Source organism: Thalassophryne amazonica, chromosome 7, assembly GCF_902500255.1.
Source record: "Thalassophryne amazonica chromosome 7, fThaAma1.1, whole genome shotgun sequence".
NCBI lineage: Eukaryota > Metazoa > Chordata > Actinopteri > Batrachoidiformes > Batrachoididae > Thalassophryne > Thalassophryne amazonica.
The window spans coordinates 100862102-100877921 of record NC_047109.1 but is presented as its reverse complement, the minus strand read 5'-3'; positions in this window follow the sequence as shown (position 1 = coordinate 100877921).

Here is a 15820-nt window from a genome sequence, read left to right as displayed (position 1 = left end):
TAGATTCTCACAAATCCAACAAGACCAAGCATTCATGATATGCACACTCTTAGTAAAGTAAGTAAGTAAGTCCCTTCGGCTGTTCCCTGTTGCACTTGGGGTCACCACAGCAAATCCAAGGTGGATCTGCTTGTTGAATTTGGCACAAGTTAAGGCTATGAAATTGGGCTATTAGTAAAAAAAAAAAAAAAAAAAAGTAGAAAAGGGGGTGTTCACAATAATAGTAGTGTGGCATTCAGTCAGTGACTTCGTGAGAATCAGGTGTCCCCTATGTAAGGATGAAGCCAGCACCTGTTGAAACATGCTTTCTCTTTGAAAGCCTGAGGAAAATGGGACGTTCAAGACATTGTTCAGAAGAACAGCGTAGTTTGATTAAAAAGTTGATTGGAGAGGGGAAAACCTATACGCAGGTGCAAAAAATTATAAGCTGTTCATCTACAATGATCTCCAAGGCTTTAAAATGGACAAAAAAACCAGAGATGCGTGGAAGAAAAGTGGAAAACAACCATCAAAATGGATAGAAGAATAACCAGAATGGCAAAGGCTCACCCATTGATCAGCTCCAGGATGATCAAAGACAGTCTGGACTTACCTGTAAGTGCTGTGACAGTTAGAAGACGCCTGTGTGAAGCTAATTTATTGCAAGAATCCCCCACAAAGTCCCTCTGTTAAATAAAAGACATGTGCAGAAGAGGTTACAATTCACCAAAGAACACATCAACTGGCTAAAGAGAAATGGAGGAATATTTTGTGGACTGATGAGAGTAAAATTGTTCTTTTTGGATCCAAGGGCTGCAGACAGTTTGTGAGACGACCCCCAAACTCTGAATTCAAGCCACAGTTCACAGTGAAGACAGTAAAGCATGGTGGTGCAAGCATCATGATATGGGCATGTTCCTCCTACTATGGTGTTGGGCCTATATATCGCATACCAGGTATCATGGATCAGTTTGGATATGTCAAAATACTTGACGAGGTCATGTTGCCTTATGCTGAAGAGGACATGCCCTTGAAATGGGTGTTTCAACAAGACAATGACCCCAAGCACACTAGTAAACGAGCAACATCTTGGTTCCAAACCAACAAAATTAATGCCTCGCAGATGTGAGGAAATCATGAAAAACTGTGGTTATACACTAAATACTAGTTTAGTGATTCACAGGATTGCTAAAAAAGCAGTTTGAACATAATAGTTTTGAGTTTGTAGCGTCAACAGCAGATGCTACTATTATTGTGAACACCCCCTTTTCTACTTTTTTTACTAATAGCCCAATCAATTTCATAGCCTTAAGAGTGTGCATATCATGAATGCTTGGTCTTGTTGGATTTGTGAGAATCTACTGAATCTACTGGTACCTTGTTTCCCATGTAACAATAAGAAATATACTCAAAACTTGGATTAATCTTTTAGTCACATAGCACTACTATTATTCTGAACACTACTGTATGATGAAGTCTAAAGTTAACAAGAATTTAAACGTTGGTCTTCATTTAATTGCAGCTGGGGCTCTTGGAAGTCAACCCATGTGGCAATCAAGTCACAACTGCAACAGATGAGAAAGGTCACCCAAAGCTAAACAGAGAGGCTATTTCTGAGCAGGTGTGTTGGTGCTCCAAGACATCCCTGCTGTCTGCACAGCACAGGTGGGAGCAGCTGAGGGAGCCAGTGCCTCCTGCTGCCTGCTGACAGGGCTCCATCTGACTTTAGGTTCTTAAATCACCCGTGGAAATGTTTGAAAGATGATGTCATCCAGGCTGAGGAGGGTTATTTTGAAGCTCAGGATGCATCCTTCCTCGATGCTTGAACATTTGTAGGCTACATGCTTTGAATTTAGGGCAGACTACTACTGAAAATAAGTGAAAGAACAATTTCTGTGAGGCTGAGGACTTTCCAAAGAACCCTTACAAATGTAAAAATAGAGAAAATCATTGCTCAATTTCCCCTATTTCGTTTCTCCCTCCTCATCTTCTTACTGCTTTTTCCCTTTCCCTCTGCCATTCGGGGATCAGCGTTAAGGACATGAAGAGAGGATTGGAGCTGAAGGAGAGGAAATGACATGGATAATGGAAGAGGACACACAGGCACCTGTTAGGGAAAATTGTGGATGGAGAGAGAGGGGAGATGAATTATTCATAAGACAGAATTACACGCCTTTCACCTTGTTGAATAAGCTTGATCAGAATTTCTATATTTCTTTAAACTGCTATAAAAAAAGGGGGGGTTTGTAGGTTTTTAGCAAGAATCATGAGAGGACCTTTGAAAGAAGAAAAAAAGAAGATATTCTTTGTTTAATTTTGATTTTTTTTCCCCTCCCCTCTTCATGGGCCTCGCTGAGGAATGAATATGAAGAGGGTGTTTCATCATCACCTATCTGCACCTGCTGATCCTGCTGTGGAGCGCAGTGGGCCACCGTGGATATGTCTGAAGTCACAAATCACTAGGCAAACATACAACTATTCACATTCCCTCCACCATCAATTTAAAGTGACTGTATGCATCAAAAAGCATGAGACAAAACTGTGGTTCATTCATAAAGACTTCTTATTGGGTGCACAGTGCCAATGTAAACACACCAGAATGGGCACTTACATTCATTCAAATCATTTCTATGTGTTATGATAATGTACACTCACTGGCCACTTTATTAGGTACACCTTGCTAGTACCGGGTTGACCACCTTTTGCCTTTAGAATTGCCTTAATTCTTCATGGCATAGATTCAACAAGGTGTTGGAAACTTTCCTTAGAGATGTTGGTCCCTATTGACATGATAGAATCACGCATTTAACCAGTCTGCCCATTCTCCTCTGACATTAACAAGGCATTTTCGCTCACTGGATAGCTTCTGTTTTTCAGACCATTCTCTGAAAACACTAGAGATGGTGGTGCGTGAAAATCCCAATAGATCAGCAGTTTCTGAAATACTCAGACCAGCCTGTCTGGCACCAACAACCACGGCGCTTTTAAAGTCACTTAAATCTCCTTTCTTCCCCATTTTGAAGCTCAGTTTGAACTTCAGCAAGTCATCTTCATCACGTCTAGGTCCCTAAATGCACTGAGTTGCTGGCATGTGATTGGCTGGTTATCCATTTGTGTTAACAAGAGATTGAACATGTGTACCTAATGAAGTGGCCGGTGAGTGTATGATTCAATTCCACATTTGATTAATTGTGACCATACCTGAACCACTTGATTACACACAACCCTTCCACCATGTTTAACCAAACTCACAACAATTACAAGTATGATCTTACTTAGTGCTGAATAGTAACTAAAGTTGTCCAAGGTCAAAGGTCATAGAAAGGTGCTGTAACAATCCATATTAATGTTAACAGTCAGGTCCTTACGTATTTGAACAGGGACACTATTTTTTTTCTCTTTCTTTCTCACTCTGTACACCTCCACAACAGAGTGAAAATGAAAAAAATCAAAATGTGCAACTTTAACATTAATTCAAAGGGTTGATTACTGCATTGACCATTTCAGAATTCCAGCCATATTTGTACAGTCCCTTCTCTTTTAAAGATCATAAGTAATTCAAGAGATTAAATGTCAGGAATATTTTTTATACAAGTTGTCACTTTTACAGCCTTTTTTTCCGACAATTTGGGGAATGGATAATGAATGTTTCAAAGTCACTGAATATGTCTTGGTATTTATTTACATTCATCATTAAGAGAAAAAAATAGCATGGTGTTGAATAGTAACTCTGTCTAGAGTAGGAAATTTTCTGAAAAACTGAGGAGACTAATGAGGGAAGACACCAAGACACCCAGACAATTCTGTATGAATTATCAGCCTCTGTGGCTGTGATTAGACAAACTATGCATTAATGCAAATCCCCTAACCTAATCCCTAAACCCAACCTAACCATCACTAATTCCTTTGATATTATGCAAGCAAATTGATGATACAGAATCACAGACTAACATTTACCCCTGCGACAGCACACCCATGAAATAAGAACCAGTACCAGTACTTGTGGAATTTAACATTATACATTTCACGTTATCTTTATACTGTATTAATATATAACGGCTGAGTGGATCCTTGTCATTTGATTGGCGCTTGTACATCACATGACATGGATTATTCATCCCATTTGTGTTGCATTGCATTTCGAGTGCAGTTTGTTTCCATTTAGAGTGCAAATTTGGTTCCATACGTTTGGTACCATTGCCCACACACGCGCACACACACACACACACACACACACACGCATGCATGCGTGCACACATGCACGCGTGGACAGGCACACGCACCTGCACGTACACACGTGCTTGCGCATGCACATGCCCACCCACACACACACGTGCGTGCGCGCACACACAGCACACGCACACACAAAATAATCCACTGTGCTGTCTGGAGGCTGTTAGCAGGAAGTTAGAATGAAAAGATGGACTATTTCTGATGTGATTTTTTTTCACTGCACTGAGGATGTACACTGTCTTTTTTTTATAGTACACATGCACACAAGCGCCAACACGGTTGTGTGTGCACGGGGGATAATGACTGTACCGAGACGATGATTTCATTGAGCAAACTGACGCTGCTAATTCCTTTAACACACACAGAAAATCCACTTCGCTGTAAGCCTTCTGGATGCATGATGAACTGTTCAGATGAAAAGATGAAAAGCTTTCGTGTTTTTTGGCTGGACTGAGGAACTATGCAAAGTCTTTTCTTTCTTTTTCTTATGGAAGTCCGAAGTCAGTGCACAGCATCACTGGACTACACGTCACAATTTGGACTTTAGCAGCAGTGGAACACCAAAATGTAAGTCCCTTTTCTATTGTTTATAAATTAAGAAAATATCAAATGGCAAGGATCTATTTTAGCAGTTATATAAAACAAAAATAATTGATGTTTTTACATTCTTTCAATGGAATGAATGTTTAATTTGGTGTAAGCTTTCACCTCATGAAATATTTGTACCATTCAACTCATAAACATTCATTACTTGTATAAAAGCCAAATGGACTCTGTGTATGTTTATGCGTGCATACTTGTGTGTGTGTGTGTGTGTGTGTGTGTGTGTGTGTGTGTGTGTGTGTGTGTGTGTGTGTGTGTGTTGTGTGTGTGTGTGTGTGTGTGTGTGTGTGTGTGTGTGTGTGTGTGTGTGTGTGTGTGTGTGTGTGTGTGTGTGTGTGTGTATGGCTTCAATTACAGAGAAACTGGAGAGCTGACATTTGCCGTTTGGTATGTAGTTTGGGTCAAGGATGAATGCCACCGAAACGGAACATTGATAGAACTAATATTTTTGTAGAAACTATTGATAATCGCTAACAACAGTGAACAACGGATGATGATAATTACATTGTGAACTCACACACCATTCCATCAGGGGGTGGTAAATAATCTATATATAGAAAGTGAAGTGGTGTCTGTGTACGTGTGTGTGCGTGCGAGTGTGGGCATGCATGTACCGTTGAACACGGAGAAACTGGGGAGAGCTGACATGTGCCGTTTGGTATGCTTATATATTTTGGGTCAAGGTTGAGCGCCGCCAAAATGGAACGTTGATATGACTAATATTTTTTGAGAAATGACAGATATTACATAACAACAGTGAACAATGAACATTGATAAATACATTCTCAACTCACACACACCATTCCAAACCATTATGGAAGCTTTGCATAATTTATTACCACCCGTGAAAAATGTCAGCTACCTATTTTAGAAACACTGCCCAATCTGGAGCCCATGGATCCCCACGGGCAACATGCTAGTCTAGTGTATAACAAGTTACAAAAATATATCACTTTTTGTCTACATTCCTGCAGCATAAATCATCACACCTAGTGATGCTCACAGCTATCCTGATGGATACTTGGTTGTCTCAGTCTACACGCTTGTTAAGGACACTGTGATATTTGTGTATCAACATAATAAAGTTGACCTTTGCATAAACATAAAGCCAATGAGCCAGCAGCATCCCCCCACTGTCAGCGCTGCTTCCCACATCATGCCAGGCCCATTGTATGTAAATGAAGACAACACATCCTTGGTGTTAGTCCACTTGCACTGAATCATATCTACTCATGAGTGGTGTTTGCTGCCTTCACGTGTTTATATTCCCCACTATACTTACGGCTCCCTCTCTTCTCCTCACTTTAATCTCCTCTGCTGTTGAAACCTCAGTTGTAAATGTCTCTAAATTCTTGAAGAAATTGTGAGGAATACTTGCAGGACAACAGCAACCGTCAATTACAGGAGGAAAAAGTGCAGCAAAATGGAACATTCTCTGCAGGATTCCACTGAAGATGGCAAAAGCTCTTAAAGTAAATGGCCTCCATTTGTGGAATGGCTTGAGTGAGGTTCTGCCAGCACTGAGCTTTTGTTAGAGCCACAACTTATAGCCAGACACAGCCTGTCCAAGTCATTTTCTGTATGACATTTTCTCTGTAAATACTGGATACGGCTTTTACCTTCCCTTTACAACCTTTTCAAAATCCGATCTATAATTTCTGAATGCATGGATGTCAGTCTGCTGACATTTTGAAGCGATAAGGTTTTCCCTAAGCAGCAGCATTGTGCTTCAACACACATATGTACAGACACACACAGAGAGACAGACAGATAACACATTAGCAAAATTCCTTTTAACACCACAAATTCTTTACATGTGATTAATACTTGCACATTCAGTGACCCTCGGCCCACGCCTTAGTTTGGGTGGCAAAATAGAAACAAACCTCCTTCAGGAGAAATGCTCAATCAAGACTTGTTTTTCTTTTATTGCTTGTTCCATATCGGAATAATTAAACCTGAGTCATAAGTGCATGCACACTTGCACCACTATAAGCCTGGTGTCAACTCTTTAATAAGCAGTGCACATCTCTTTCTGTTGCAGAAGCTGAGAGCAGCTGTAGGCTGAGAGCTGCAACAGGCCGAGAGCTCCACAGTGAAAGTTTTAAAAAACAAAATCACATTGCTTCAAATACACACCAAGTCTGGTGATATTACCTTCCTCCCAGCCAATCAGCTCGTGATTTACCACAAAACATACAAATTTTCCTTGCTATCATCTGTTTCTAGTCTGTTTATGCAGACAATGTGCAGATGTGCCACAGAGGTGCACTACTGAAGACATTTTAACCCTCAAGCGACTGAGTGGGGTCATTTATGACCCCAAGTATATATATATATATATATATATTTTTTTTTTTTGCACCATTTTTCTAAGTTTAATTGGAAAAAAGTTTCCTACCATGAATTTGTCAATCTATTTGTCCTGCATTTTGTTCATAGAATTTGCAAGCATTGGCCGATACTGTGTGGCAAGTATAATCCAAACCTGTGTGGGGTCACTTATGACCTCGGGAAGATCGATGAGATTTTGAACATTATAACTTCAGCTGGTATGTAATTTGTCCAGCGCTAATCATATGATTTACTGTTTTGCAGTAAAGCATGGCCAAGTAAGCATGGCCAGATTTACAGCTGCACACGCACTGAGACTGATTCTTGATGCCTAGAGTATGGACGAAAAGGATGATGAACATATATATCTGAGAGTGAAATAAATATTAAAAAAAAACCTAAACAGTCATTATATGGAAGTATTCAATATAAAGTTAATGGGGTCACAAATAACATCATTCGGTCATATTAGTCACTAAAACAGCTTGGTCACTTGAGGGTTAAAGACATCTTTTTACAAACAGCAGCAATAATAATAAAAATAATGATAACAATAACAGTGAATACATTTTAGCAACTAAAATTCTCAGTCTCTATTACTTTGAGTGTCTCAGTTTTACTACTACAACTCTACACTAAGTGCAATTGATGAGACAAAAAAATAAAGCAGCTTGGACTATATATCAATCAATCAATCAATTTTATTTATATAGCGCCAAATCACAACAAACAGTTGCCCCAAGGCGCTTTATATTGTAGGCAAGGCCATACAATAATTACGTAAAAACCCCAACGGTCAAAACAACTCCCTGTGAGCAAGCACTTGGTGACAGTGGGAAGGAAAAAACTCCCATTAACAGGAAGAAACCTCCAGCGCTTTGAATGACATATCCTGATAAAAAATGACTCCAAGATTTCTCACAGTAGTACTAGAAGTCAGGGTAATGCCATCCAGAGTAAGGATCTGACACCATGTTTCTAAGATTTGTGGGGCCAAGTACAATAACATCAGTTTTATCTGAGTTTAAAAGCAGGAAATAGAGGTCATCCATGTCTTTATGTCTGTAAGACAATCCTGCAGTTTAGCTAATTGGTGTGTGTCCTCTGGCTTCATGGATAGATAAAGCTGGGTATCGTCTGCGTAACAATGAAAATTTAAGCATGCCGTCCAATAATACTGCCTAAGGGAAGCATGTATTAAAGTGAATAAAATTGGTCCTAGCACAGAACCTTGTGGAACTCCATAATTAACCTTAGTCTGTGAAGGTTATATATACATATATACATATATATATATATATACATATATATATATATATACAATATATATATATATACATATATATATATATATATACATATATATATATATATATATATATATATATATAAGCTCTGTTAGAAAGTATCGGACCGTTTTATTTTTTCAAAAACCATATGGAGTTGAAATCACGGGTGATTGCATCATCCAAGCTTGAACCTTCGTGCGCATGCGTGAGTTTTTTTCACGCCTGTCGGTTGGCGTCATTCTGCCCTGTGGAGCAGCTTGTGTGAGCAGTGGTCCACCCCCTCTCGTTGGATTTTTATTGCGAATAATGTCTGAATGATTTGGAGCTTTGCTGCATCAATTTTTTCCAGAAACTGTGAGAGACCTCCAGGTGGACACCATTCGGAAAAATTCAAATGGCTTTCAGGGACGATTTTTATGGGGATTACACAGATTAAGGAGTGCTCCAGCCGGTTAAGAACCGCCCCACAGCTGCTGAGAGCGTGCCGCGCTCCTAGCGCCGATCGACAGGCTTAAACAACCAGATCTGTTGGGAAAGTGTAGGAACACGGACCCACAACAGGGGGCGCAAATGAACGGACAATGGAGGTAAGTCAAATAACAACGCTTTACTGTTGTGAATGTGCACAACGAATACAACCAATCACAGAAATGGACAACAGTCAATTCACAAAAGTGTTGTGTGGGCAGCTCGAAGATAGGAGACGCCTCTCCAAGGTAAGACCGGTACCACACGGCTTCCTCCGCCACAGGACCCCGGGAATACTGGAGCCGCCAAGTCCCGAACTCCCAGGTGGCCACTGCTCTGCGTGTCGGACCTGGTACTGCTGGCGAGGAAACAAAGTACAGTCAGATGGGGGCGCGTTTGCACCCAGGACTCCGAACAGCAGGAAAGTTACCTCCACCTCTCGTTGGAACAGTAATCCAAATACCTAGCTCAATCCAAAAGATACACTCTGTTGCGTCAATACGTTACCTCTCCGGTAAGAACGATATCTCGGCGATGAGGTGGAGATGCCGTCCTGCTGATATACCCCACTGATGATTGCCGTCAGCTGTCTCAGGTGATGGGTGGACAGCTTGTTACCGAGGCTGCTCCTGTGGGGCGGCGGCGCCCTCTGGTGCCTGGAGCCCGCACTCCAGGCAGGGCGCCCTCTGGTGGTGGTGGGCCAGCAGTACCTCCTCTTCAGCGGCCCACACAACAAGATCATTTCCAACGTGAAGGCTTTGTTGATCCAGGACGTCGTCTGACTTACACAAAAATGGCAGGAGACGTGGACATCAGTACTTTTTCAGCACATTCCACTGTTACAGGAGTTTTTTTTCATGGAAAGAAAAGCAGACGGATGCGCCACGGAAGCCATTCATGGCGTGGCACAAACCACCTCCGTGTTGGTCTCACAGGAGGCTTGAGATGGCTTTCAGAACGGCTGTTGGTGGGTTTTCAGTCATGTGACTAACCGAGAAATTGTGGATGAGCCTGGACATGCCAGAACATGTCCTGTGAGGCTTCATCACGGCGTTGTTTTGTGCCACGTGGCTCCGTCCCCGACGCGAGGAATTCCTCTGATCCTCTTCCATGACAAAAACTCCTGTAACAGTGGAATGTGCCGTTAATTCCAACTGGACGCTGTGTTTTATCCGGACGTCCTCTGACTAGCACAGGAATTGCGGAAGACGAGGACATCAGCGCTTTTTCGGCACATTGAGACAGATGTGCGGAGGAATTCCGCGCGTCACGGTGGAGCCGCATGCCGCAAAGCAACGTCATGATGAAGCCCTCACAGGACATGTTGGAAAACCCACCGACAGCCGTCTGAAAGCCATCTCAAGCCGTCCCTGTGAGACCAACACGGAGGTGGTTTTGTGCCGCGCCATGAACGGCTCCGTGGCCATCCGTCTGCTTTTCTTTCCATGAAAAAAACTGCGCCGAAAAAGTACGGATGTCCACGTCTCCTGCCATTTTTGTGTAAGTCAGACGACGTCCTGGATCAACAAAGCCTTCACGTTGGAAATGATCTGGTTGTTTCAGCGGGGTTTGAGTCTATCGATCGGCGCTCGGAGCGCGGCGCGCTCTCAGCAGCTGTGGGCGGTCTTTAAACCGGCTGGAGCACTCCTTAATCTGTGTAATCCCCATAAAATCGTCCCTGAAGCCATTTGAATTTTCCTAATGGTGTCCACCTGGAGGTCCCTCACAGGTTCTGGAAAAAATTGATGCAGCAAAGCTCCAAATAGTTCAGACATTATTCGCAATAAAAATCCGATGAGAGGAGTGGACCACTGCTCACACAAGCCTGCTCACAGGCAAATGACGCAACCGACAGGCGTGAAAAAACGCACGCATGCGCACGAAGGTTCAAGCTTGGCTGATGCAATCACACGTGATTCAAATCCATATGGTTTTTGAAAAAAATAAAAAGGTCCGATACTTTTCTAACAGAGCTTGTATATATATATATATATATATATATATATATATATATATATATATATATATATATATATGTATGTATCTTGATCCACCTCTATTGGCTCGTCAAGTGTTATATTAAATCGCTTCCTTGCAAAAAGCAAATTTACTTTGTGTTTCCCTCCATTTCCACAGCTGTAGACCTTTTCATGATATGTCAAGTCTTTTCACATTAAATAAGAATACCCTGTTTAAATAAATGAAAATTACCACAAAATGGATCAACTGTTTAAATAATTGCTCACAGATCCACTGTTTTCTCATTATTCACCATTAAATTTGCAAAAGACATCTGCTTTGTGAAAGAAGACGTTGCATTAAATGTTTTTATGGATTGTTACTCGACTTTAACAATTTAATCTTGAAATTATTTGCAGTGTCAGTTGTATAATGGAATCATCCATATAAATGAAAGAACATGTAAAAACAAAAATTATATATATGAAAAATGACAGCAAAAGGACACAATAGAAATAATAATGCTACAAATAAGAGTATTACAAATTCCATGTTCTAAAACAAGCAGGAAGACGTTTTCACTTATTTATTCATACCCCCTTTTTCAGCTATTCAACATAATTCCAACTCATACAAATATTATCCCTATTTACAACCACATATAATAATACTTAAAATATTTATATCACTTATGTAATTGTATTTGACAAAAAAAAAACTGTATATTTGATAAAGTTGACAGCTTATTGCCACCATTGATTTCTGTCTTTCTTGGTGTTTTCAGCAGTAAATATGTATTATTTGTCTAAAACAGAAAGTGATAGATAACTGGATTTGTAAGTAAGACCTTTCGGCTGTTCCCTTGTATTCACTCGGGGTTGCCACAGCAGATCTGCATGTTCATTTGGCACAGGTTTTATGCCGGATACCCTTCTGACACAACTCCACATTACATGGACAAATGTGGGAGGGGCGGGATTTGAACCAGGAACCTTCTGCACTGAAACCAAGCGCACTAACCAGCTGACCACCACCTCTGCCCAAACTAAACTAGATTTGTAGTATTCATTTATCCAGACAGATGGAAAGTAGCCACACAAATCTAGTCTGGCACACTGTTTAAAAAATAAAATGTTATTTTATTTAATAAGCTTATAGTACAAAAGAACGTCAGTCAGCGCACATCATACATTTTGTTGCTCTGATTGGTTGTCCAGCCAACTGCATCCAGAAGCATTGTGTTGTGCGTCTGTTCGTCTTGCCTATTGGAAATCAAAACCAACTGATAGCTAGACTAATTGACTATACCAGCCCAGACAGAAGTGTCATCAATTAATGATCCAGCAACAAACTGATTTTGTCAGTGACCTTCAACGCTCCACACAAAGACAAAAACAGCAAAGCAAAAAAAATAAATAAAAGGATTTTAAATATCCCAGCTCCACAGAATCAACAGTCATTGATGTCTCATCATTAGAAAGTTGTTCAAAGCGCAAATGTATTTTTCATTTTAAACCACATCAGATTAGTTTTTTCTGTGAGCTGAGATAAATAATGTTTTGTCTTTTCACAGCCGTCTCCTTATTTCCACAATAAAAGAAGCAGGTTTCGTGTAGCAGACAGGTCGGACCTGTTTAAAGCACTGACTCAACACGTTGACTCACACACATTATGTTGTGTCAACAGACACAGAGACAACACAGCTGAACCCAAATGGAAAAAAACAGGCACACATACACACACACACGTAACATTTGGAGGTGAACACATATCAACTGTGTGTGTGTGTGAGACACAAAGCAGAGGAGTTTGTTCAGTAAAGATCAGTGAACTGATCTAACTGATGCTTGTTGTGTGCAGGAACATTTAAAACTGTCTCCTGCTTGACTAGAACATGTGGCTGAACACCAACCAAAGTGTTCATCAGCACAGAACTGGGATTAAAACAAATCCAAAACCCATTTATGGTTGAACCCAAACTAAAGCGGATCAGCGTCTATTCCAAATATTTAAAAAGGAATAAAAATTTAAGAAATGAAAGCTACCTCAGGCACAACTACTAACTTATTAGTTTCTTCCTTTTGTATTACACAAGCATTTTGTAACATATTGTTGCAAATTAACCTCAGCTATTTTACTGTCAAACTGAACTCTTGCCTCAGGCAGCACAATACAGCATAACTCTTGGATAAATAATGTATGGATTCCGATTAAATTATCTTAAATAATCACAATAATTCTGATTTTCTATGAATATTGATATAGTCAAGTAAACTATGCAGTTGTTTATCGAGTTTTAGATGTTTTGGAGTTCATCTTTTCAATTGGAGCAAAAATGTTTTTAATGATTGATTCAGTGGCAGCCTAGCAGTTTAAATGCACTTTCCAGTGCCACCTTGCCCATTTCCTTTCATCCAGCATAAAGCTTGTGCCAGATCTACATGCAGATCCACCTTGGATTTGCTGTGCCAAAAACACAGGAGAAGCTGAAAGGACTTAGTTTTATTGATTTAGAATGCAACACCATTACAGGAATAACAGGCTACACAGTGCAAATGTAGGGGGGGGGCATGCTAAAAACACAGACAGTAAACCACTTCTTGTCCTCCATGGCCATACAACTTTTCTCCATCAACAATCAGCTTTTAATGACAAAGGCTGCCAGACGTCTGGGAGGCTAATGTAAGACAATAACTGTATAATCTGTCATTTTAAACTGTTTAACATTTAAATGGACAGCATTTGTATTGCACTTTTCCATCTGAATCAGAAGCTTAAAGTGCTTTACAACAATGGCTCACATTCACACACCAATGTCAGTGTGCTGCCATGCAAGGAGCTCAACTGCCCACCATAAGCAAATGGAGGATTAAATTTTGGAGTTTATATAGGCTTTGAAGGATTATGTCAAAAGTACTTAACAGATTATCACCAAATTTTCACCACACATTGGTGTTAGGCCTTGGAAGACTCCGTTAAATTTTGGAGGTGATCTGGATTCTGGATCAGGATTTCACTTTCAACACTTTTAAGGATTACGTCACAACTACTGCACAGATTTTTACACAATTTTCATCACCGATAGATATTAGGCCATGGAAGACTCCATAAAAGTTTGGCGGTGATCCGGATTCTGGATCAAGATTTCACTTTATATAGGGCTTTGAAGGAATATGCCAAAACTATTTCATGGATTCTCACCAAATTTGCAACACAGATAGATATTAGGGCATGGAGGACTCCACTGAATTTTGGAGGTGATCCGGATCTGGATTCTGGCTCAGGATTTGTTAGGAGTGATCCAGATCAATATGCAAGTTCTACAGCAGAAAGATACGACATCATGATGTAAAACCAAGACACTATTTTGTTTTGTTTGAATTAAATATCAGATTGCAACATCTTGATCAGTCTGTCCATTCTGAATCAGTATGCAATTGCATTGTGTTGTGGAATCCAGATCCTGGTACGGTGACGCTATTCTGAACTTCACACGGTTGTATACGTTTCTTTTATTTCTGTTTAGAACTCTTCTTTTTATAATGTATCTACTCTGAACGTTATTTAACTATAGTCCTGTTGTAATTCGCTAGCAGTTAGCATTCGCTAGCATTTAGCTTTCGCTAGCTAGGTCGACTCCTCCCTTCCCACCCGTCGTTATTTTTATAGCTGGTTCTTTTTACCTGGTTAATACTTCTGTTCGTTTTTTCAGTTCGAACTCCTGTGAATTTTAAGTAATTATTTTACTCCTATGTAAATCTTAGGAGTGGCCTAGCATTTTCACTAGCGGTTAGCTTGCGTTAGCGACCTCGGACGCTGTTTTCATTTCGTTTTTTTTGTATACTTCTGTTAGTTAACTGTTAGTGTAACTGTTGTGAACTTTTAGCTTAGTACTTTACTCTTGTTTTAGTCTTAGGAGTGGTATATATATATATATATATCTATATATATATATATATATATATATATATATATATATATATATATATATATATATATATATATATTTACTGTTCTTACATTTCTAATACTTCTGCTACTCTTTCAGTGTAACTGCTGTGAAATTTAATTCATTTATTTGCGTCTGTGTGAGCCTTAGGAGTGGTTAGCTTATCCATTATTGGTTACCTTGTGCTTGCTTGGCTATACGCTTGAATTTCCTAGTGCACAAAGTACACTACTTTACGTACTTTACACCCTCCATAAATCCTACGTGATGTTGGAAGATAGGGTGGCTCTCTTAGAGAGCCGTGTCCATAAGTTAGAGCAGCTTCTTAGCGCAGTGGAGTTAGATGTTACAGGCACTCCAGATGAGGCTAGTGCTGGGCCGGCTAACAAGCTCATTAGCATCAGCCTAGAAACGACGGCTGTGGAGGACAGTTTTCGGACTGTGGCGAGGCAGAGGAAGCCCCGTAGGGCTTGGTGCCCGGTTGTGGCACCCCGATCACAATCCCCACTGCGAACTGTGAATTGGTTCTCCCCCTTGGATTTACCTGATGTGAATTCTGAGAGCCTACAGGTGACTTCCACTCCTATCTCCAGGCCGAAACACCAGACTTTAGTAATAGGGGATTCTATCACCCGCAAAGTCAGGTTACAGACGCCGGCTGACGTTAAATGTATTCCTGGGGCCAGAGCTCCTGACATTGCATCCCATCTTAGGGTGCTGACGCTGCAGAAGGGAAGACAGATGAAGGAACATGACATGAGATATAGTCACATAGTTATTCACGTCGGCACCAATGATATCAGGATGAAGCACTCAGAGGTCACAAAAATGGACATAGAAAGGACTTGTGACCTTGCCAGAAAGATGTGTCAGCATCGATTAATAGTCTCTGCTCCCCTCCCCTCCCGGGGTACTGATGAGGCGTTTAGCAGGCTGACTCATTAAATAGGTGGCTGGCGCAGTTTTGTCAACAGCAAGGCTTTAGCTTTATTGATAACTGGCCTTC